Below are 23,701 nucleotides of genomic sequence, written 5' to 3'. Positions count from 1 at the left end.
CCAAGGATCGAGCCTCGTGCAAAGTAAGCCCACACATCCATCCTAAGCTTGAGCCTGGCCAAAACGGGGTTGAAGCATGATTTTCTTATCACGTTGAGATTCCATCAATGCTTGAAATTCTTCAAGTGTCGGACACATCTCTTGTGAACCAAAGCGGAATACATACGTGATTGGATTCTAGCACTGAGCATGGAGAAATGGAAAACAAAGTGAAGTGCGGCTCAATGGAAAAAGAGCATTTAGGCCGAAACAGCAAAAGTTCACCTTTTTCGAGCCATCCAAAGTGATTATCTAGTCTTGGCCCCTATGGATGGGCAACATCTCCATTTTGAGGGAAAAATGAAAAAAACTTGCTCTTTTGACCAGAAACGACAATATGGGAACACCATTTATAGAATTTCGAATGGAGTAGTGGGTGATAGCTGAGCACCTACCAAACCTCTCATTATGGTCCGGCCGTGCCCACTGAGGTTTGGACGTACCTCAGTGGTGGGCTAGACAGTACACTAGCAGAAAAGGCTGCTCTTTGTCCTCTTGTGTTGTGGATGTATTTTGAGTCTTGTTTTGCTTATACCAAGTCTGTTGTAATGGTTTTGAGTTGTTTCCATTATGTTTTCTTATTATTGAGTTGTATTGTACATTTTTTCTAGTTGAAAGTTGTTATCTGATTCATGAATCAAGCACAAGTATCGAGAAGATTATCATGCAAATTGCTAGCCATTCGTCATATGCAAACACAATACAAGAAATTTGCAAGAAGAGATCATCCACAAAAAGCCTGTTTTTATAAACTAGCAGGTCCAACACTTATCATTATTTTACAAAATAAAACATAACATAAAAGAAAGGTTTTTCCAAAATAAAGAGTTTATCTGAAACTAGTGCTTAAAACTACAAAGCAAAGAAATAAAAAAAAAATTAACAAAAACAAAAACAAAAAAAAACAAAAAAAAGTCATCATTGTCATCAATAGTCTGTCCTAGCTCTTATCCTCCTCGGCTACGCAGGAGGCGCATCGCTGTCATCGCTGGCACTCCCAAACTGTATGTCAAACTCCTATCCCTTCTCCTCAAGGGTCGGAGAGCCCTCAAAGGACTCCTCAGAAGGTGAGCGCTGCCTCACTCAGCCTCTCCCTCAATCAGCTCCTCCTTTGCCCCTCACTGGGCCCCGCCTCTATCTCCTAGCTGGAAGAGGTCCTGCAGGTGCCACTGGTGCTGGTCCAAGCTGAAAAAAAGAAAAGAAAGGAGAGTGTAGATAGTTATAAAATGACAAACATAATCGGAATGAAATGACTGTAAACTAGGGGCAAAGCTTACCTTAAGCCCATGAGCAGCTAGAGTGGTCTGACTCCGTCGCACCATGAGGAGTAGCTGGTCGACTGTTCGAGCAAGGTCATTTGCAAATGCCCAGGGTACCTTCAAAAGAAAGAGCAGAGTTTGAGAAATATAGCCGTAAACTGAAGCAATAAAACAAGATAGCGTTCAATGAGTGGAAACAATAAGGAAATGTGTACCTGCTCGATGCCTGGAGCAAAAACTATCCGGCGGTCCCTCTCCTTGATCTCATCGATCGGAATCTGCTCGAGCACCCCATTTGGGCGCATATATGTGATCTCCGTAGGAATCACAGGAAACCCAGGAATAGGAGCAACAGCAGGGGCACCTCTAGTAAGGGCATCACCAGCACTAGCTGCAGCAGCCGCGACCTCTGGAACAACACGGGCCATGCCCGGGGTGAGGGGCGCCATCACCCGAGTGTGCAAGAAGGTAGTGAAGTCTCCGGCCATATGATATCTATCACCGTCCTCTCCCTCCATCAAGAGGTCGATCGTAGATCCATCCTGTATCTTATCAATTGACCTCATGCTTGGAAGAGGAGGATGCAAAACGTCTGGATGGGCAACGCCTCGGGTCTGGCGGATGAACCTCTTCCCCAGATAATAGGCCTGACCAAAAGGACCCTCGAACAGAATTCGCATGGCAGAGGCATACCAGGCAGCACCATAAGTCGCTCTGGACGCTGCGAAGATACCCGCCCAGGGATGCTAATCAACCTGTGAATCCATACAGTGTCAGATGTTAGTGCAGTTTTAGTTATCAGTGCAGCGACAGTGCAGTGTCAGATATCACTCAGTGTCAGAAACTAGTGCAGTGTCAGAAAATCAGTGTGTAATGAGCAAAACAATGTAGTGGCTGATGTCAACAGTATAAGGATGCTAGTACAATATGGGAACAATGATATGTAATGCAAATAATGATATTGTGTTACCTGGTCCGCAGTGATCGTATCAAAGAAGCGGCGGAAGTATAGGAAGGTCCGGTCTACTAGGCGACGGCGTCTGAACCATGAGTTGTAGTATCGAGAGCGAGGTACTGACAACTCAATCGGCTTCACTGGGACTGGAGCTAGAGTGGTGAAATACGGGTAAACCCAGAGCTATAAATAGATGAGCATGAATTAAGCAGATGAGCAGATATGAAAATGCAGAGTAAAGATGAACAGGAAATGCAAAGCACAGAATGCAAAGTTGAATAGAAAAGTAAAGGGGTGAGACGCGTACCTCCCAAACTCTCCAGTAGCCACCGAGTAAAACTGCCTTGTGGTGGGACACGGAGCTCATGTAACAGTATAAGGTGGCCAAGCTGGTGCCACTCTAGTCATACTTTGCCACCCACGGTAGACTCAACAATGCTCCAAGAAGATATATCCCCACGGTATTCTCCCTGTTCGCAAATAGGGTAGTACCGAGAAGATATATAAGGAAGCCGTGAGCGTACTGGTCAATCTCATCTGTAGTAACTGGCTGACTGTCGATGAAGTGATCCTAGAACCAACTATAGCGCACCATCCCCTAACTGCTGATGTCTGGGACCGCTCCAAGAAGCTGGAGCTGTGCAGCTCTCCACTGTGCCATATCTGGGTCAAATGGGATAGGGCCACCAACTCCGACTCGCAGGCCGGTCAGCATGAAAAGTCATACGGCGTCAACGTCATCTCCATAGTCGAAGAGAAGTGGAACGAGTCTGTGGTGTCCTATCACCTCTCTGCTAAAGCTCCATATAACACTTACTCATCCCGTATCTGGATGATCCCGGAGCAGAAGAACCCAAAATCGGCAACATCTACTACAATGCAAACCTCCGTGGGAAGTCGTTCATACCAGTGTCGAGGGCCCAATATGGTCCCATAACCGATAATCCTCCTGGCTACAACCTGTAAATAGGGACTGCATCAATATATGTACAACAGAGACGAATGCTTTGTTCATAAGTTTCAACATATGTACAAAACAAAGGAAGGTTGCTTACCGTAGAGGCCTTGGTGGATGAGTGCTCCGTGGGCTCGCACAGAAGTGTGTCCTCCTCCAGCCCAGGGATAAAGCCCATAAATCGTAAAACCCCGCTTGGTGGGAGAATGTGAGTGCGTCGCTTGTAAGTGGCTATATCAAATGGCCTATCCGCGAGGGAAAGCAAAGTAGGAGCATCCTCAGCCTCCATATTTGCACCAAGGGCGGCACCAATATCAATGGCCGAGTCTGGAAGGAGAACCTTGTCACTAGCCATGAGGGAAAGTAGAGAAGAGTGAAGAAAAAGGTGGAAAACTAAGTGAAAATGGGTAAAAATCCCAAAATCTCAAACCCTAGGAGAGAGAAACTGAAAAGAGGATAAAAAATCAAAGGGAGAAAGAGGAAAAATGTGGGTAAAGTGAGAAAAACAAAGACAAAACCCAAACTTGCGCTAAACCAATTTTTGTTCAGTTCAACATGTAGAGAAAAACAAAGGTTCCAAAGAAAAAATGGCATGGATCGTTGGATAAAAGCAAGGGAAGAGAAATCTAGGGAGAGAGGGATGCTAGAGAGAGAGAGAGGTGACTTTCGGATATGGAGGTGTGAGGAAATGAGGGCTTTGTTTTGTTTTAAAACAAGAAAAGCTGAGGGCTTCCTGAAATCTGCCCCTACCGCCGTCGAAGTCCGGCCGGATGTCCGTATGTCCGGCCGTACCTCATAGAAATCCGGCCGGACTTTGATGAAAATAAAAAATAAAAAATAAAATAATAATAATATTATGTTTATACTTTATATCTTTGCCTATAAAAAAAAAATCACCAAGTCAACTCATTTTATTTGTGTTGTTATTTTACAAAAAAAAAAAAATCATCATCATCGAATCATTTTGTTTGTGTCGTTTTAGTAATTGTTGTTTTACAAAAATAAAAAAAGCGAGAATGGGGTTTGTTTTCTTTTGTTCATATAAAATGTGTATTTTTTTTTTTGAGTATATATATATATATATAAGAGAAAAAAAAGAGAAAAAAAAAATCAATTTGCTTTATTTTGAGTTGAATAATAATAGTAATAAATAATAATAATAGTCCTAAATAAATAAGTAAATAAATAAAAGAAAGAATTTTGTTTATTTTATTTTGTTCCAATAATCCGTGAAGTTGGTATTCTGTCCCGTACATATTGCTCTGTTTGGGTCCATTTTGTGTCTAGTTTGTCTATTTTGTGTCCATTTTATGTTCATTATTCGGATTTCGGAGTATTTCTTATTCGAAATTTAGAGTTGCATAAAAAATGTCTATTTTGTGTCCATTATTCGAATTTGTTATTCGAAGTTGCATGAAACATATTTAAAAAAAAAAAAACTTGTTTTATTAATCACATTTGTACAAAATATATACAAAAAAATAAAAATAAAAAAAGAAAGAGAAAAGAAAAAAAAAAGAAAGAAAGAAAAAAAAAGAAGAAAGATAGGGATCTTGTTCTTCTTTCTTCTTCGGCAATGGCCACACGCCGACCTCCGGCAAATGGCCATACACCGACCTCATTTGCTTGACTTTCCTGCCGATTTCTTCATCTCAGTTTTGTTCTGGGAGACCTTCGAAGGACATGCCTCAGTGTTTTCACCAAGAGAAGGCCCTGCTTCAGTGTTTTCACCAAGAGAGTTAACTCTTTGCCGACCATCAAAGGCAAAATATGATGGTGCACCGAGCCGGGCCATAGAAGTGGCCTGTCGTTTTACTTCTTTATTCTCCATGGAGGTAGCCTTTCATTTTAGTTCTTTGTTCTCTGCCTTCAGCGCGCAAATCTCTGCTCACGCATCCTTGCACATATGCTGAAGCAGAGTGAGTTGGGCGTTAACCCGATGTACCTCACACGTCCTGTTTTGCAGACGGTGAGACAAGTTAGTGACCACGGCCACTGTCTCCATACACGACTTCAACGTGTAGTGGTTGGCCTCAATGTCAGTTTGAGCAGCCATCACTTGCTCAACTGTTAGTGCAGGAAGACTAGGATGAGTAAGAGCAGTGGCACTTGGCCCAGAGAAGCTCGATGGATCATTAAGATCCGGAAAGTGAGAGAGGGGGCGAGATGAAGCCATGTGTAGGAAGAGAGAGGAAAGAAGGGAGTCGTAGAGAAGTGGTAGAGAGCAGAAGACGAAGGAGAGATGAAGAAAATAGAAGAGGAAGAGAAAAAGGAGGAGGAAGAAGAAGAAAGAGAAGAATGAGATGTGAGAAAGAAGAGAAGAAGAAGAAGACGAAAGAGAAAGGCAAAGAGGGAGAAAGGGCTGAGGCATTTGTCGGCTAACTGACACCAGCTGACGCAAAAAGCGAGGCCGTATGTCAGACGTGGTTTTCCAGAAAGAGAGAGAGACGGGAGAATTGTATACATATATGTATATGTATTGTATATTTATGTATTATATACATATTTGTTTAAATTTTTGATACAAGAGTGGCTTTGGCTCAGTGGTTAAAGGCTGAGCCTGAGGTCGGGGGTTTGAACCCCATAACAATTGTTTCTTTTTGTTTTGTTTGGTTTTGTGAATATATGTCTTGTATAAGTGTATATATATATATATATATTGGTTTGGATACTTTGTCACAAGAGTGGCGTGGCTCAATGGTTGAGGGAGCAAGAGACTAAGCCTGAGGTCAGGGGTTCGAAACCCCATATCCCCACATCCATACATTTTGTTTCTTTCTTTTTGCGTGTTTTGCGTACGTATATATCTCCCGTATATATCTGTGTATATACCCGTATATGTATGGGTAAAAAAAAAAATAGCAGGTGCGCCTGTCTGTTCACACTGCCCCTTTTGCTCTTGCGTGCGACGCGTTAGGATTACAAATCGGTTAAAAACAGCAGGTGTGCCTGGTGTTCACACCATCTTTCCTCCTTTCATTTTGTGCATCTATCGCACACTGATTTCACTTCAAGCGTCTACTGCACAATCTCAATCTATCGCGCTATTTTGCGCGTTGCACTATACTGCACATCGCACTATCTTATGCACTTCACTGGTCTAGAAGACCTTAAATCCTCTGAAGGTGCAATTCCTTTGGTGTTTTTTGTGCCCGAACAACTTCACTGGTCTAGGAGACCTTAAATCCTCTAAAGGTGCAATTCCTTTGGTGTTTGTCGTGCTCGAACGACTTCAGGCGGTCTGGTATAACCACCTAACTGTGTTTGTAATGAGTTCCTAGGAGACCAATTGAGACGGTGGAAACTAGAGTTCGAATAGCGATGCCTAGAACGCAAAGGTTTGGAATTTCAGAGACTAAAGTCTGGTTTAAATACCCAGGGGTGTATCCTCGGCTTGAAATCTGTATGGCAGCCCCATAGGTTGAGGTAGCTTGCATGCGCCTCAATTCTGGATACTGAGCCAACCTAGTCTGCCACCCTGTTGGAAAATAGGAAAAATGGCAAACATATATACTAAAAAAAAAAATGCAAATAAATATATGTTTAAATGTTTAGTGCATATAAAAAAAATCAAATCAAAAATCAATCAAATCAAAAACAAAAACAAAGAAATCATTCTACCATACCTTCTTCCATTCGCGTCAGACGCGTTTGGACTTCATTATTCCCCCTCTCGCAAAAACACGGGTTTGGACATCACCTCACTCCTCTCGCAAAAAGACGCGTTTGGACTTCACCTTACTCCTCTCGCGAAAAGAGGTGTTTGGACTTCACTATTCCTTCTCTCGCGAACAGAGCGATTAGATTTCACTATTCCTCATGTGAAACACGGTTGGATTTGTTTTGCTCTGATTTATGCTTTTGTTCAGTGTCACATCATTGTCTTCATTGCATGGTCATAAGTTATGTTTTACATATCATTTTGCATCTTGCCCCTGAACTACGCAGGTTTGATTCCTTGCAACGGGATACGTAGGCAACCCTCGGGTTCAACCAATTGTGTGTGCTTTTGTTTGTTTTTGAAAAAGTCTTATCATCTTGTCAAATGGGTCATCTTCGGGCTTTGACATTCACTCACATCATAAAATGACTTCGAGCTCTATCAAAGAGGGGCAACTGTAGACACCCCAATTTTGACCTCTCGTAAGACTTAGGCGTTTGATTCCGAGCACTCGATGATGACGATTACATTGAGTCAGTGGTTTAGATTAGGGATGGCAATGGATAACCTACCCTGTGGGTATCCATGGAGACCCAACCCAAATACATGGGTTTTCCCCTTTTTTCTTATCCATTGGGTAGGGTAGGTGATATTCTTTAAATATCCACAGGGGATGGGTTGGGGATGGATACCCACAAATTTCCCCATATGCTTTTTTTTTTTTTTTTTTTTTTTTTTTTTTTTTTTTTTTTTAAGATTCACAACCAAAACTAAATATACATTCAATCTTTTTTCTTTTATTTATTTATTTATTTATTTCAGATTCACAACCAACTTCTTCTTCTTTTTTTTTTTTTTTAAAAAAAAATCCACAACCAAAGCTAAATATACCTCTAATCTTTTTTTTTATTATTATTTTTTATTTTTAAGGTTCACAACCATTTTTTTTTAATTTTTAAGATTCACAACCAAAGCTAAATATACATTCAATCTTTTTTATTTTATTTTTTTATTGTTATTTTTTATTTTTTAAGGTTTACAATCATTTTTTTTTTTTAAGATTCACAACCAAAGCTAATTATACATTCAATCTTATTTTATTTTATTTGGCTCAACAATAAAATCAAATACACTTTAATTAATATTGTCACATTATTCTTGTCAAATTTTATGCATATCTAGAATTTTTTTAATTTATTTAAAAAAATTAAGGATATTGTCTAGTGCATGTTTCGGTTTGCTTTTCTATATTATTTTATTTTGTTATGTATTGTAATTTTTAGAATGGTTTGCTTGTTCTAAAATTTCAATTAACGAGTATGAATCTATTTGTTTTATGTTATCACACAATTTATACAACATATATATATATATATATATATATGAATGTATTTGAAAATAGGAAAATTGTAGAGAATCGAAACAAGCATGAGTCGTGATTGGTTAGAAAGGATGGGTACAAAGATTTATGTGCTGGAAAAACAAAAAGGGGATACAAAGTCTTACTAAATAATTTTTTTTTAAATAAAAGATTTTTTCTTAGTTATGAACAGATTTAACTGAAATCAGCTTGTTTCCCAATGTTATGCTTCTTTTATTTAAATAGAAAATATTTTTTAATGAAAAATATTTTTATAAAAAAAATTAAAAATACATTTTTTTATATTTGGTGGTGGTGGTGATGAAACGAAGGTGAAAGTAGAGATTGTGGCATAGTGGCAGGGTGATGGCGGTAGTGATGGTAGTGGCTATGGTGATGGTAGTGGCTGTGGTGAAGGTGAGAATAGTGGTGATGGTTGTCACAACCCGAACCCGCCCCCGTGGGTTAAGGACGTAACCGGCCAGTAATCATGAGATTACCTACGGCCTCAAACTGTTGTAAACGTATTTTAGCAGAGTTAATGGGGGCCAAACAGAAGCAAAATTAAAAACTTTGTCCATAGAGCCGTGCTTATATGCACATCAAACAAACCATACTCAGATACGTTAATAACTCACATCAAAAGTACGGTGTCACAAAATTCATTACAGACAGGATCGTCCAAAACGAGTCAACCTATAACAGACTATGTACAGACATGCACTAGGTCCTTGCCAACAAGACAAAACATAGGTACATAGTGAAAGGGCAAGGATGGTCTCATGCGCGAGGCACAAGGCTGACTCTCCCAAAACTCCTGTTGTTTCTAGCAGACTTCACTGGGGCTGGGTTTGGACTTCCCTTGGCTCACCTACAAGTACATGAATGAGCGTGAGCGATAGCCCAGTGAATAATATCAAATATAACAGTTACATAACAATATGTAGAACAACATGCTCCAAACGGCCTTGGGCCCAATTCATACTTCTGTTTAACAACAAAATATATATATAACTATACGAAATGCAAGTCAAGTAACTGTAGTTCCAAACATTCTGGCCTTTGGCCCATCCGGGTTTCCATTCATGGCAAAACGGCCTTCGGCCCATTCATTCATGTCAAAACGGCCTTTGGCCCATTCATTCATGTCAAACGGCCTTTGGCCCACTCTTTCATGTCAAAACGGCCTTCGGGCCACTCATTCATGTCAAAACGGCCTTCGGCCCATTCATTCATGTCAAAACGGCCTTTGGCCCACTCATTCGTGTCAAAACGGCCTTTGGCCCACTCATTCGTGTCAAAACGGCCTTTGGCCCACTTATTCGTGTCAAAACGGCCTTTGGCCTACTCATTCATGTCAAAACGGCCTTCGGCCCATTCATTCATGTCAAAACGGCCTTTGGCCCACTCATTCGTGTCAAAACGGCCTTTGGCCCACTCATTCATGTCAGAACGGCCTTTGGCCCACTCATTCATGTCAGAACGGCCTTTGGCCCACTCATTCATGTCAAAACGGCCTTTGGCCCACTCATTCATTTATTCTTGTCAGACTTTTGTCCACAATCCCAATTAACAACTCATAATATTTATAGGGGAATAACAATTGGACATTGACAAGTTTTCAAATATTGATATTACTCACAGTGATCGGCTTGTGGATGCGCCCTGGAGCTTGACCCTACACATTTCATGAATACAAAAGGGTCACTAACAGTTCAATCCGTTCTTTAATTCACATATTCCTCTTTAGGCTTTGTTCTTATCTCATTAACTCATTTACAATGCTTAACATATGCCTAAGAGTGCTTACAAGTGAAAGAGAACGGAAAACGAATCACAGAATGCATGAACAAAATTCCAGGAAACAGGGTCCCCGCTCGAGCGTAAACTTCTCCGCTCGAGCGGACCCTTAAGGCCTGCAGAAGTACTGGTTGCACGAAAGATGCGCTCGAGCGTGGAATAGAGCGCTCGAGCTGAAGGCATGTCTACAAAAATCCACGCTCGAGCGTGGAGTGTCCCGCTCGAGCGGACATCCAACTCTGCAAAAATGCTGGGAGCACGATTTTCCCGCTCGAGCGGCCATTACCCCGCTCGAGCGGACCTCAAAAATCTGGGTTTCCCAGATCGTGTTCTTGAGCTCCAAATCGGTTTTCCATCTACATTTCTTGCATGCAATGGTTCAAATTACACATTTACACATGCTAACATGCTACTAATGCAAGATTACAACATTAGGAAAGCTCAATTACATGAATTATCTACATGCATGTCCCAAAATATCTCAAACCCATCATCAACATGCTCAAATTCAAACATTCAAGACTTATACTCCCATGATTTGTACATGCATGTGATGAATCAGCCACATTCTCAACTTAGATGACACAAATGGTGATCAAAACATGAGTTTCAACTAAAACTCTACATGAATCATGTGTTTCTAGCTCAAACATGCAAATTCAAAGTAATTTCTTACATGCATGAGTTCTAAGACTTCAAACTCAACAAAAATCAACTTATTACAAGCTCTTGATCACAAACAACTCTTGAACTCACCAGATTACAAGTTTAATTCATAATTTCAAGAGTCAATGGCTTACCTAGAAGTCCAATTCTTCAATCCATGGTCCAATTTGAGTTGGACTTCAAGATTCCAAGCCCTCAAGATCAAACACAGATTTCTCTCTCTTCTCTCTCTCTAATGGCCGGCCCTCTCCTCTCCTTAGAGTGTATATCAGCCAAGTGAGAATTAGAGAGGGAGTTTAATTGAGTAGTGCTTGTATACAACAAGCCCCACTAAGTCAATATAATAATATAATATAATGGGGTACTTAATTTATTATTTTAATCAGTTTAAATTGACCAAAATCAATTTTCAATTAAATTTCACCGTAGGCTCCAAAAATTATGCCAATCACAATGGCGAAATCAATTTCGGGTTCTGTGGCCGATAAGGCCTCCAATTTAATTTCCAAAGCTGATTATTCACACAGATATTCCTACGGTGAACAGATAAAACTTTCAAAATCACCTATATTCACATAATGGCACATAAAATCATGGTAAACACATAATCACACTCAATTTAAGGACCAATTAGCATATTACGGAACAGGGGTATTACAGTCTTCCCCCCTTTAGGAAGTTTGGTCCTCCAAACTTAATTTACCTTCGTCGGGAAACAAATGTGGATAGCGTAGACGCATTTCCTCCTATTTTTCCCATGTAGCATTTGTCCCATAGTGTTCCAACCAATCCACTTTCACCATTGGAATGGATCTGTTTCTCAATTCTTTCACTTGTCGGTCAACAATTCTTTCCGGCCATTCAGCATATTCCATATTTTCATCAATAGCAACCCGGTGATAATCAATCACATGCAACGGGTCCCGGAGGTAACCCCTCAACATCGACACATGAAATACGTTATGGATTTGCTCGAATCCCGGTGGCAAAGCAACTCTATAAGCAACTGGGCCAAGCCTCTCCAAAATCTGAAACGGCCCAATGTAACGGGGCGACAACTTGCCCTTTTTCCCAAACCTGACTTGGCCTTTCATCGGAGAAACTCGGATGAACACATGGTCGCCGACCTCATACTCAAGAGGTCTTCTCCGAACGTCTGCATAATTCTTCTGTCGGTCTTGAGCTGTTTTGAGCCTTTGCCGAATAGTTTTGATCTTTTCAGAGGTGTCTTGTACAATTTCAGGCCCAAGCAAAGCTCTGTCTCCGACCTCTGTCCAACAAATAGGTGATCTACACCTCCTACCATACAAAGCCTCGTATGGTGCCATACCGATGCTGGAGTGGAAGCTATTATTATAGGCAAATTCTGCAAGTGGCAAGTAATCTTCCCAACTCCCCTGAAAATCCAAAGCACACATGCGAAGCATATCTTCCAAAGTCTGTATTGTTCGTTCTGACTGCCCATCTGTTTGTGGGTGGAATGCAGTGCTGAACCTTAGTTATGTTCCCATAGCTTCCTGCAAACTCTTCCACAATCTAGATACAAACTTCGGATCTCTATCCGACACAATGGATATTGGAACTCCGTGTAAGCGGACAATTTCATCAACATAAATAGTAGCCAACCTGTAAGCAGTAAATGTAGTTTTGACAGGCAGAAAATGTGCAGATTTAGTCAGTCTATCAACCACAACCCAAACAGAATCCATACCTCGGGAAGTCCGAGGTAGGCCAACAACGAAATCCATAGTCACATGTTCCCACTTCCACTCAGGAATGGGGAGAGGTTGAAGTAGACCGCCTGGTTTCTGATGTTCAGCCTTAACTTGCTGACACTGAAGGCACTTGGACACATATTCTGCAATCTCTTTCTTCATTTTAGGCCACCAATAGGTTTGTTTCAAATCCCGATACATTTTATTGTTACCCGGATGCATAGCAAATACGGATCTGTGGGCTTCATCTAAGACCCTCTTCTTTAGCTCCGGAATAACTGGAACACATATTCGGTTTCGAAATTTCAACATTCCATTCTCGACACTGAACTCTGCTTTTGGGCTGACTTCAAATTCATCAATTACCTTTCGGAGGAACTCGTCTTCTTTCTGTTTCTGCTTGATTTCATCAACAATTGCCGGTTCGGCTGTAATGGCGGCTATCAATCCGCCCGGTTCACATACCACCACTTCAATTTCAGACTTTTCAAAGTCTCGCAAAATCTCCCTTTGTTCAGTAAGCAAACAAGCCATACTCCCTGTTGATTTTCTGCTCAAGGCATCAGCCACTGTATTAGCTTTCCCAGGATGGTACTGAATTTCTAGGTCATAGTCTTTTATCAGCTCTAGCCATCTTCTCTGACGCATATTCAACTCTTTCTGCGTAAAGAAGTATTTCAGGCTCTTATGATCCGTGTAAACTTCACACTTTGCCCCATATAAGTAATGCCGCCAGATTTTCAAAGCAAAGACAACTGCAGCCAATTCTAGGTCAAGTGTTGGATAATTCTTCTCATGTGGCCTCAACTGTCGGGAGGCGTAAGCAATAACCTTTCCGTTCTGCATTAACACACAACCCAAACCCTTATTAGATGCGTCACTGAAAATCACAAAGTTTTCCGTACCTGAAGGTAGTGTTAAAATTGGTGCGGTGGTCAATCTTGTCTTCAATTCATGAAAGGCTGATTCTCTTTCACTATTTCACTCAAATGGTTGTCCCTTACGCGTCAATTGGGTAAGAGGCACAGCTAATTTCGAAAAGTCTTTTACAAATCTCCTGTAGTACCCAGCCAAGCCCATGAAACTGCGAACTTCTGTCACGTTAGTTGGTGTAGGCCAATTCACAATTGCTTCTATTTTCTGCAGGTCCACTGAAATTCCTTCCTTGTTGATTACATGCCCTAAGAAAACGACCTCGTCCAACCAAAACTCACATTTCTTTAGTTTAGCAAATAATTTCCTTTCCCGAAGTATTTGTAAAACGGTCCTCAAATGATGTTCATGTTCAAGTCTATCTTTAGAGTATATCAAAATATCATCGATGAAGACTACAACAAACTCATCAAGGTAGGTTTTAAAAATTCTATTCATTAGGTCCATAAATGCTGCCGGAGCATTAGTCACTCCAAATGGCATAACAAGAAATTCAAAATGACCATACCTCGTTCTGAATGCGGTTTTCTCAACATCCTCTGCTTTAACCTTCAGCTGATGATACCCAGATCTCAAATCAATCTTAGAAAACACCGGTGATCCCTGCAACTGATCAAATAAGTCATCAATACGGGGTAAGGGATATTTGTTCTTTATCGTTACCTTGTTCAATTCCCGGTAATCAATGCACAGGCGTAAGGTACCATCCTTTTTCTTTACAAATAACACTGGTGCGCCCCAAGGCGAAGTGCTAGGCCGGATAAACCCTTTATCAAGAAGGTCTTGCAACTGTTCTTTTAATTCTTTCATTTCGGCGGTAGCCATCCTGTAGGGAGTTTTAGAAATAGGCTGGGTGCCTGGCACAGTTTCAATAGTAAACTCTATCTCCCTGTCTACCAATTCCCCTGGTAATTCATTTGGAAACACATCTGGGAATTCTCTAACAATGGGAATATCATTCAATTCAACATTCACGGATTGTTCAGTCAATACATAACACAAATAACCTTGGCATCCCTTCCTGATCAGTTTACATGCTTTCATTGCAGATATCAAATATGGTGGAGGCACTACCCCATTTCCCACAAACACAATTTCCTTCTGTTCTGGTGGTTTAAACACAACCCTCTTTGTCACACAATCTATAGTGGCACAATATTTGGTCAACCAATCCATGCCCAAAATTACATCGAAGTGTCTAAAGTTTAAGGGTAACAAATCTACATATAGGGTAGCATCCTCAATATGCATGTCACAAAACCGATATATATAGTCACATAACACAGATTCCCCCGATGGAGCAGACACACATAACAAATATGGCAACAATTCTAGGGGTCTTTTCAATCTAGATGCAAATGCATATGTCACAAATGAGTGCGTCGATCCAGAATTAATTAATACAAAGGCATCCTGATTACATATTGAAATAGTACCTGAGACAACGGCATTGGCATTCCGTGTATCACCCGGAACGAGAGCAAAGACTCTCCCTTGTCTCACTGTATCCCCAGTAGTAGCAGATCTCAAGGTGTTTCCCGGCTTCGGGATCGATGCAGTGGAGCTAGCAGCTATCTTCCCACTATTCTGATTACAATCTCGGGCTATATGCCCTTGTTTCCCACACTTAAAACAGGCTCCTGATGTACGGTAACAGACTCCACGGTGCTTTTTGCCACAAGTGTTGCACATGGGAGCTGGGTCTCGGGAAGAACTGGAAGTAGTTGAGGAGCCCGTGTTTTGCTTTTTCAAAAATTTCTTCTTCGAAAAGAAGCCTTGTCTTTTGTTGCTTTTCCATTCGATTGTTGGCTTAGCTTGTCTAGCTATGTTAGCCTCTGATATGATGGCCCGGTCAAGCACCCCGATGTAGGTCTCCAACTTCAGGACATTCACTCGCTCTAGGATGTCACTTCGGAGCCCACCTTCAAAATGCCTTGCCTTCTTATAATCAGTGTCAATTACGTGTGGTGCAAACCTGGCCAATTCAGTAAATTTGGCCTCATACTCAGCTACAGTCATGCTGTCTTGCTTGAGTTCCATGAACTCTGCCACTTTCCTGTCCCGGACACACTGCGGGAAGTACTTGTCATAGAAGATTTCCAAAAATTTCACCCAGTCAACATCCCTGTGGTTTTCTCGCATCAACATCCACCATCTTCTCGCTTCGTCTTCTAGCATAAAAGTGGCTAGAAGTACTTTCTGTGTATCCGAGCATGGAAATACTTCAAACAGTTTTTCGATCCCAAGAACCCAAGCTTCCGCTTTCAAAGGATCCAGTCCACCATGAAACTGTGGTGGTTTCATTTTCTTGAACTCCTTGGTGAGAGCGATTACCCGATCATCATTTTGATTATCTGGCACGGGTGGTGCCGGAGGTGGAGGTGGCGGGTGTGGTTGCTGCCACTGTTGTTGCCACTCCTGTTGCTGTCTCAAAGCTTCTGCCATTTCCTGAATCAGTCTTTCCATTCTGTCCAGTCTGGCAGTAGAGGATTCCTCTAACTCATCACCTCTGGTTCTCACCATCTGATTAAACTTGCATTATGTTCCATACCAAAGGTACACAAGTACACATACACTAAGGAGCCCATATTTCCAGATAATTCGTAATGCAAGTAGTTCACAACTTACACATATAATTATTCATAACAAAACATTTAAGCATATAATCAATGCTTCCAAACTCGTATTTATCACATGAGTGCATCCTAGATCTTATCTAGACGCTTATTGCTCTTTTTGGACAAGTGTGTGAGTTATTAACTCGTGCTCTGATACCACTCTGTCACAACCCGAACTCGCCCCCGTGGGTTAAGGACGTAACCGGCCAGTAATCATGAGATTACCTACGGCCTCAAACTGTTGTAAACGTATTTTAGCAGAGTTAATGGGGGCCAAACAGAAGCAAAATTAAAAACTTTGTCCATAGAGCCGTGCTTATATGCACATCAAACAAACCATACTCAGATACGTTAATAACTCACATCAAAAGTACGGTGTCACAAAATTCATTACAGACAGGATCGTCCAAAACGAGTCAACCTATAACAGACTATGTACAGACATGCACTAGGTCCTTGCCAACAAGACAAAACATAGGTACATAGTGAAAGGGCAAGGATGGTCTCATGCGCGAGGCACAAGGCTGACTCTCCCAAAACTCCTGTTGTTTCTAGCAGACTTCACTGGGGCTGGGTTTGGACTTCCCTTGGCTCACCTACAAGTACATGAATGAGCGTGAGCGATAGCCCAGTGAATAATATCAAATATAACAGTTACATAACAATATGTAGAACAACATGCTCCAAACGGCCTTGGGCCCAATTCATACTTCTGTTTAACAACAAAATATATATATAACTATACGAAATGCAAGTCAAGTAACTGTAGTTCCAAACATTCTGGCCTTTGGCCCATCCGGGTTTCCATTCATGGCAAAACGGCCTTCGGCCCATTCATTCATGTCAAAACGGCCTTTGGCCCATTCATTCATGTCAAACGGCCTTTGGCCCACTCTTTCATGTCAAAACGGCCTTCGGGCCACTCATTCATGTCAAAACGGCCTTCGGCCCATTCATTCATGTCAAAACGGCCTTTGGCCCACTCATTCGTGTCAAAACGGCCTTTGGCCCACTCATTCGTGTCAAAACGGCCTTTGGCCCACTTATTCGTGTCAAAACGGCCTTTGGCCTACTCATTCATGTCAAAACGGCCTTCGGCCCATTCATTCATGTCAAAACGGCCTTTGGCCCACTCATTCGTGTCAAAACGGCCTTTGGCCCACTCATTCATGTCAGAACGGCCTTTGGCCCACTCATTCATGTCAGAACGGCCTTTGGCCCACTCATTCATGTCAAAACGGCCTTTGGCCCACTCATTCATTTATTCTTGTCAGACTTTTGTCCACAATCCCAATTAACAACTCATAATATTTATAGGGGAATAACAATTGGACATTGACAAGTTTTCAAATATTGATATTACTCACAGTGATCGGCTTGTGGATGCGCCCTGGAGCTTGACCCTACACATTTCATGAATACAAAAGGGTCACTAACAGTTCAATCCGTTCTTTAATTCACATATTCCTCTTTAGGCTTTGTTCTTATCTCATTAACTCATTTACAATGCTTAACATATGCCTAAGAGTGCTTACAAGTGAAAGAGAACGGAAAACGAATCACAGAATGCATGAACAAAATTCCAGGAAACAGGGTCCCCGCTCGAGCGTAAACTTCTCCGCTCGAGCGGACCCTTAAGGCCTGCAGAAGTACTGGTTGCACGAAAGATGCGCTCGAGCGTGGAATAGAGCGCTCGAGCTGAAGGCATGTCTACAAAAATCCACGCTCGAGCGTGGAGTGTCCCGCTCGAGCGGACATCCAACTCTGCAAAAATGCTGGGAGCACGATTTTCCCGCTCGAGCGGCCATTACCCCGCTCGAGCGGACCTCAAAAATCTGGGTTTCCCAGATCGTGTTCTTGAGCTCCAAATCGGTTTTCCATCTACATTTCTTGCATGCAATGGTTCAAATTACACATTTACACATGCTAACATGCTACTAATGCAAGATTACAACATTAGGAAAGCTCAATTACATGAATTATCTACATGCATGTCCCAAAATATCTCAAACCCATCATCAACATGCTCAAATTCAAACATTCAAGACTTATACTCCCATGATTTGTACATGCATGTGATGAATTAGCCACATTCTCAACTTAGATGACACAAATGGTGATCAAAACATGAGTTTCAACTAAAACTCTACATGAATCATGTGTTTCTAGCTCAAACATGCAAATTCAAAGTAATTTCTTACATGCATGAGTTCTAAGACTTCAAACTCAACAAAAATCAACTTATTACAAGCTCTTGATCACAAACAACTCTTGAACTCACCAGATTATAAGTTCAATTCATAATTTCAAGAGTCAATGGCTTACCTAGAAGTCCAATTCTTCAATCCATGGTCCAATTTGAGTTGGACTTCAAGATTCCAAGCCCTCAAGATCAAACACAGATTTCTCTCTCTTCTCTCTCTCTAATGGCCGGCCCTCTCCTCTCCTTAGAGTGTATATCAGCCAAGTGAGAATTAGAGAGGGAGTTTAATTGAGTAGTGCTTGTATACAACAAGCCCCACTAAGTCAATATAATAATATAATATAATGGGGTACTTAATTTATTATTTTAATCAGTTTAAATTGACCAGAATCAATTTTCAATTAAATTTCACCGTAGGCTCCAAAAATTATGCCAATCACAATGGCGAAATCAATTTCGGGTTCTGTGGCCGATAAAGCCTCCAATTTAATTTCCAAAGCTGATTATTCACACAGATATTCCTACGGTGAACAGATAAAACTTTCAAAATCACCTATATTCACATAATGGCACATAAAATCATGGTAAACACATAATCACACTCAATTTAAGGACCAATTAGCATATTACGGAACAGGGGTATTACAATGGTGTTGCGAAATTAGTAAAAATTTAATTGAAAAAATATTTTTTGTTTTTTAAAAGTAACAAACAACAAAATTCGTGGGGACTAAAGGAAGAAGATGGAGGATGGATTGGGTGTGGTAAGGCATAGATATCTTAAAATGAGTGGTTCAGATTTGTTAAAAGGTATAATTAGATTTTTGATAAATTAAAATGAATGGTTCAAATTTGCTAAGAGAAAGATGGTTTAATATCTAACAGGTTCTTTCACATTTTATTTCTTCAAACAGGCTCTTATAACATTGTAAACAGGTTCTTATAACATGTAGGGGAAAAGAGTGAGAGAGAGAGAGAGAGAGATGGTTGTAATTTTTTTTTTAATCTTCCACGTTCTTCCACATTTTTTTTAATTACTAAAACTTATTTGATTGTCTCAAAATTATATATTTGATTATTATAAAACAAACTTTTTAATTAATCAATTAATGTGTATTTGATTTTGTTGTTGAACCAAATAAAATAAATAAGATTGAATGTATATTTAGCTTTTGTTGTGAACCTAAAAAAAATAAAAAAATAAGTTGTTAACATTAAATATATTAAAAAAGAAATAAAAAAGATTGAAGGTATATTTAGCTAAAACCTTAAAAAAAAAGAAAAAGAAAAAGAAAAAAGAAGTTGTTAACATTAAATATATTAAAAAAGAAAGAAAAAAGATTGAAGGTATATTTAGCTTTTGTTGTGAATCTTACAAAAAAAAAAATTTGTTAACATTAAATATATTTAAAAAGAAAGAAAAAAGATTGAAGGTACATTTAACTTTTGTTGTGAACCTTAAAAAAAAAAAAAATAAAGAAAAAGGGTTGTTAACATTAAATATATTTAAAAAGAAAGAAAAAAGATTGAAGGTATATTTAGTTTTTGTTGTGAACCTTAAAATAAAAAAATAAAAAAAAAATTTGTTGTTAACATTAAATATATTAAAAAAGAAAGAAAAAAAATTGAAGGTATATTTAGCTTTTGTTGTGAACCTTAAAAAAAAAAATTGTTAACATTAAATATAAAAAATAAAAATAAAATAAAAATAGGGATTAAAGTGGGTTGGGAAAAATCCAAACCCATTAGGAAATGGGGAGGGTGGTACCCATGGGGAATGGGGAATGGAGAATGGGGAAAATTTATTATAGGGGAATGGGGATGAGGAATTAATATCCACCCCATTAATCCCCATTGCCATCCCTAGTTTAGATTCTCAATAAAAGAATCTGAGTTCGAGCTCTAAACAATTCCAACTTGTTATACCCACTATATTTCTATCCCGAAACTTTAGTATTGCACCTGGTATCAACTTGTATTGAACCTGAAAGTAAGAGATAGTGGAAATACATTGAAGTCCGGCCGGACCTAAGTGATATTCGTCCGAAGATACCAACATTCGCCGGACATCTGGACTTTTCAGACAGATTCAGTAGTATTCTGCCAGCTGCCCAATTCTGCAGATATTTTGATCAAACTTGCTCGGGGCTTATAAATAGCAGGGTTTAGATTGCTATATAGAGGTTGAAAAACATATATAGAATTTGGTAAGAGAGATCAAATCAATATCAAATGAGTTAGAAATATCAAGAGGTAGAAAAGATCAAAGCTATCATTCTTCTTGTTCTTCCACAAGCCTTGAAGCTCTCATATCATCCATACATACCATACAAGAGCTTGAACTTGAACTTGATTTGAGAATTGAAAATCATACTCAATCTTGAGGGTGCTTTGGAATCAAGTTTGATTTACAACAAGAACACCTTCTCTACAAGAGGTAAAGCTTTCTTGCTCTTATTTCAATCTTTGTTCATCTTTTTCTTGTGTTTTCATATTATTTTTGGACTGTTTTAAGGGCTGAAACTTGTGATTTAAAGCTACCCAAAGGTGGAAAGGTCAATCTCCCTTGCTTGAACCTTACTCCTAGCTTAAATCCTTGTGTTTCCCATTTGTTTTCGTCAACTTTTGCCACTGTTTTGGGGCTGATTTGGGACTGTTTTGGGGCTGTTTTTTAACATCTAAACTACGTGATTTCAAGTTGTGAAAGCGGAGAGGGGTTAGCCACCCTTCCTCATACTTGTACTAGCTTTAATCTCTCTATGATTGCGCACCTTCTATAGTTTAAATTTCAGCACTGTTGTATGTTATTTGGGGGCTGTTTAATTTATTTCAACAAGTTTGTTTTACATATTATGTTTGTATTATATTAGCCAATTAATCAACTTTGCATAATCACCTCCGCAACTTCCCTCCATTCTTCTATTATTTTCATTAAAGGTGAATAATTAAGATTGTGGTTCAAGCATATGAAAGAAACTCTTCTCATGCTTAATGGTTTAATCTCTTAAGAGGTTCACTACCAAAGGCATAAAACTTCCTCATGCTTAATGGTTTAATCTCTCCGGAGGTTCACTACCAAAGGCATAAAAACTTTCTTATACTAAAGTACAATCATTTATTTTTCAGTTCCTTTTATCACCAGTGTGTCTACTTTTAAGGGATTAATTGACCCTTGGAAATCACCAAGGAAAGTGTCATTATCACTTATTATCAAGTTTGGATTTCAAGTCATTATCGCTCACTGTAGGTTTATCTAAGTCATTATCACTCTTTGGAGTTTGACTAGTCCTTGTTGCTCATCTTGAGTTTGACTTGAAATCCCTTATTGCGTGTAAATGAGTTTGACTCTTCCTTTGTAATTTCCCTTGAAGAATTTATCATCAATGTGTTTACTGTTAAGGGATTAATTGACCCTTGAAAATCACCAAGGAAAGTGTCATTATCACTTATTATCAAGTTTGCATTTCAAGTCATTATCGCTCACTTTGGGTTTTTCTAAGTCATTATCACTCTTCTGAGTTTGACTAGTTCTTGTTGTGCATCTTGAGTTTGACTTGAAATCCCTAACTTGTAAATAAGTTTGAATCTTCCTTTGTAATTTCCTCCGAAGAAAATAAGGTTTATTTACTCGGGTTAAGTCAACACTTATTTTCCTTTATTGCATTTCAGACTTAGTGGATGTAAATATCACCGTGGACTTAATGGATTAAAGAAAAGGGAAGGTAATATAAAAGAGGCTAATAAAATTGAGCTTAAAATGAATCAACCAACATAAAGAACCAATATGATAGATTGAATTCGGTCGGACGTTATACCGAGTGTATTGTGTCAAGGCTTGTCTTACATCAATTCATGATAATGTCATGAACCTTGAAGCGTCTCTACTTTCCTTCTTGAATTTGCTTCATCATAAGAGGGAGGGGTGGTTGTTATGCATTGCATTTATTGATCTTTCTCCTATCATGTCCAAAATCATCTTGCGAATCAACTTGCGACCATAGATGGTTTGGGAACCGAGTTCGCTCCTTTCTTGAGTATTTTCCATGATAGAGAAGAGTAGAAGAAACAAACATGGCTAGGAATACCCTGTCTGCATGTTTGCACTGTTTCACCTCAACCACAAAAAATAGATTTCCGTAAAGAAAACAAGGTATGCTTGGATTTATTTGGAGCTCAACTAAGTCTTTTTTTTGGGTCAGCAAGGCTCCAATAAATTGCAAACAATACACTTTTGGTCGAAAGCAATGATAAGGTGAAACAGAACAAGTCTCAACAAGGCAGACAGACTAATTCTTGAGGAGCATCACGCAATCATTGCATATTATTTGTTGTAATAAATTAGACAGCCCCTTTTCATTATTATTCATTCGGATTTGTAATAATTAATTATTCGGACACTTGGACATTCGAACCCTCCTTCGCGAGGACAAATACGTAATAAGTTGTATGTCTTCCAAACTCCATTCTTTCTCCCTTTTATTTATCTACTTATGATGGTTAGTTTAAGGACATCATGTATAATTTAGCATACTCATGTTTGCATTCACTTGTATTGCATGCATAAAAGTGCGGCTCATCATATTATTCAAATTCAAACTCTTTACTTGAATACGTGCGCTATCACATGCCTTGAATTGACTCACATGCCATGCTAGTAGCCAAGGTTATTAAATTACATATTGTATGTGTTGCATTAGCCATAATACATAGTTAGGATCATGCATTTCTTTTCTAACAGTTCTTTTTTTTTGGCTTGGAGTACGAGGTAAGTTTTTATGCTTTAGAATATTGCATAAGTGTGATTGTTGTCGTATCAAACATACTAGCATGAGGCTAATTGCTTAAATGATAAACTGTTTGAATGCCTGTGGATGAAGGCTATTCACTGGCATTGGGATACTTTGATTAATGTATATATATGAGATCACTTTTTCAAGTGATACATATGTAAAACACTTGTTTTCTAAAACAAACATGAAATCAAATGTTCCAACTGTTCATGAAATTAGTCTATACTTGTATGTTAAAGAAAAAATAAGAACATATACTGTACATAAGAATCACATTATGATTAGTAGAGGCCGATCTTTGATCGGGTGAGTGGGGTGCTCATTATTGACCTTCCCCTCTCATACCCAAGTTCCCGAACCAAGACACTTTGGTAACAACGGACTAATGGCCTTTGGCACGATTCACGAGTTTCCTAAATTTTCCAAAATAAATATTTAGGTGGCGACTCTGAAATCTGGCAAAGCAGTCCATTGTTGGCATTTGATTCAAACCTCGATTTTCCAAAAACTAATTTCCGGATTTGGACTCTTTTTGTGTTTCCACTATTTTACATTGCAATTGTGAAATTAGATTCAGAACTAACACAAGTGGGAGTCCGAACTATACGGGTTATTCATTCTTTCGAAAGGGGGCGCGAAAAGCCGAGCTACACAATGTTTTTTTTTTCAATCTTGCCTACATATAATTTTGGGGTTGTTAATGAAAATGAGCATATAAAGTTCCCTATATATATATATATATCTTTG

This window comes from Camellia sinensis, chromosome 6 (assembly GCF_055761805.1).
Source record: "Camellia sinensis isolate YWXY chromosome 6, ASM5576180v1, whole genome shotgun sequence".
Lineage (NCBI taxonomy): Eukaryota > Viridiplantae > Streptophyta > Magnoliopsida > Ericales > Theaceae > Camellia > Camellia sinensis.
This window is presented reverse-complemented; position numbering follows the sequence as displayed.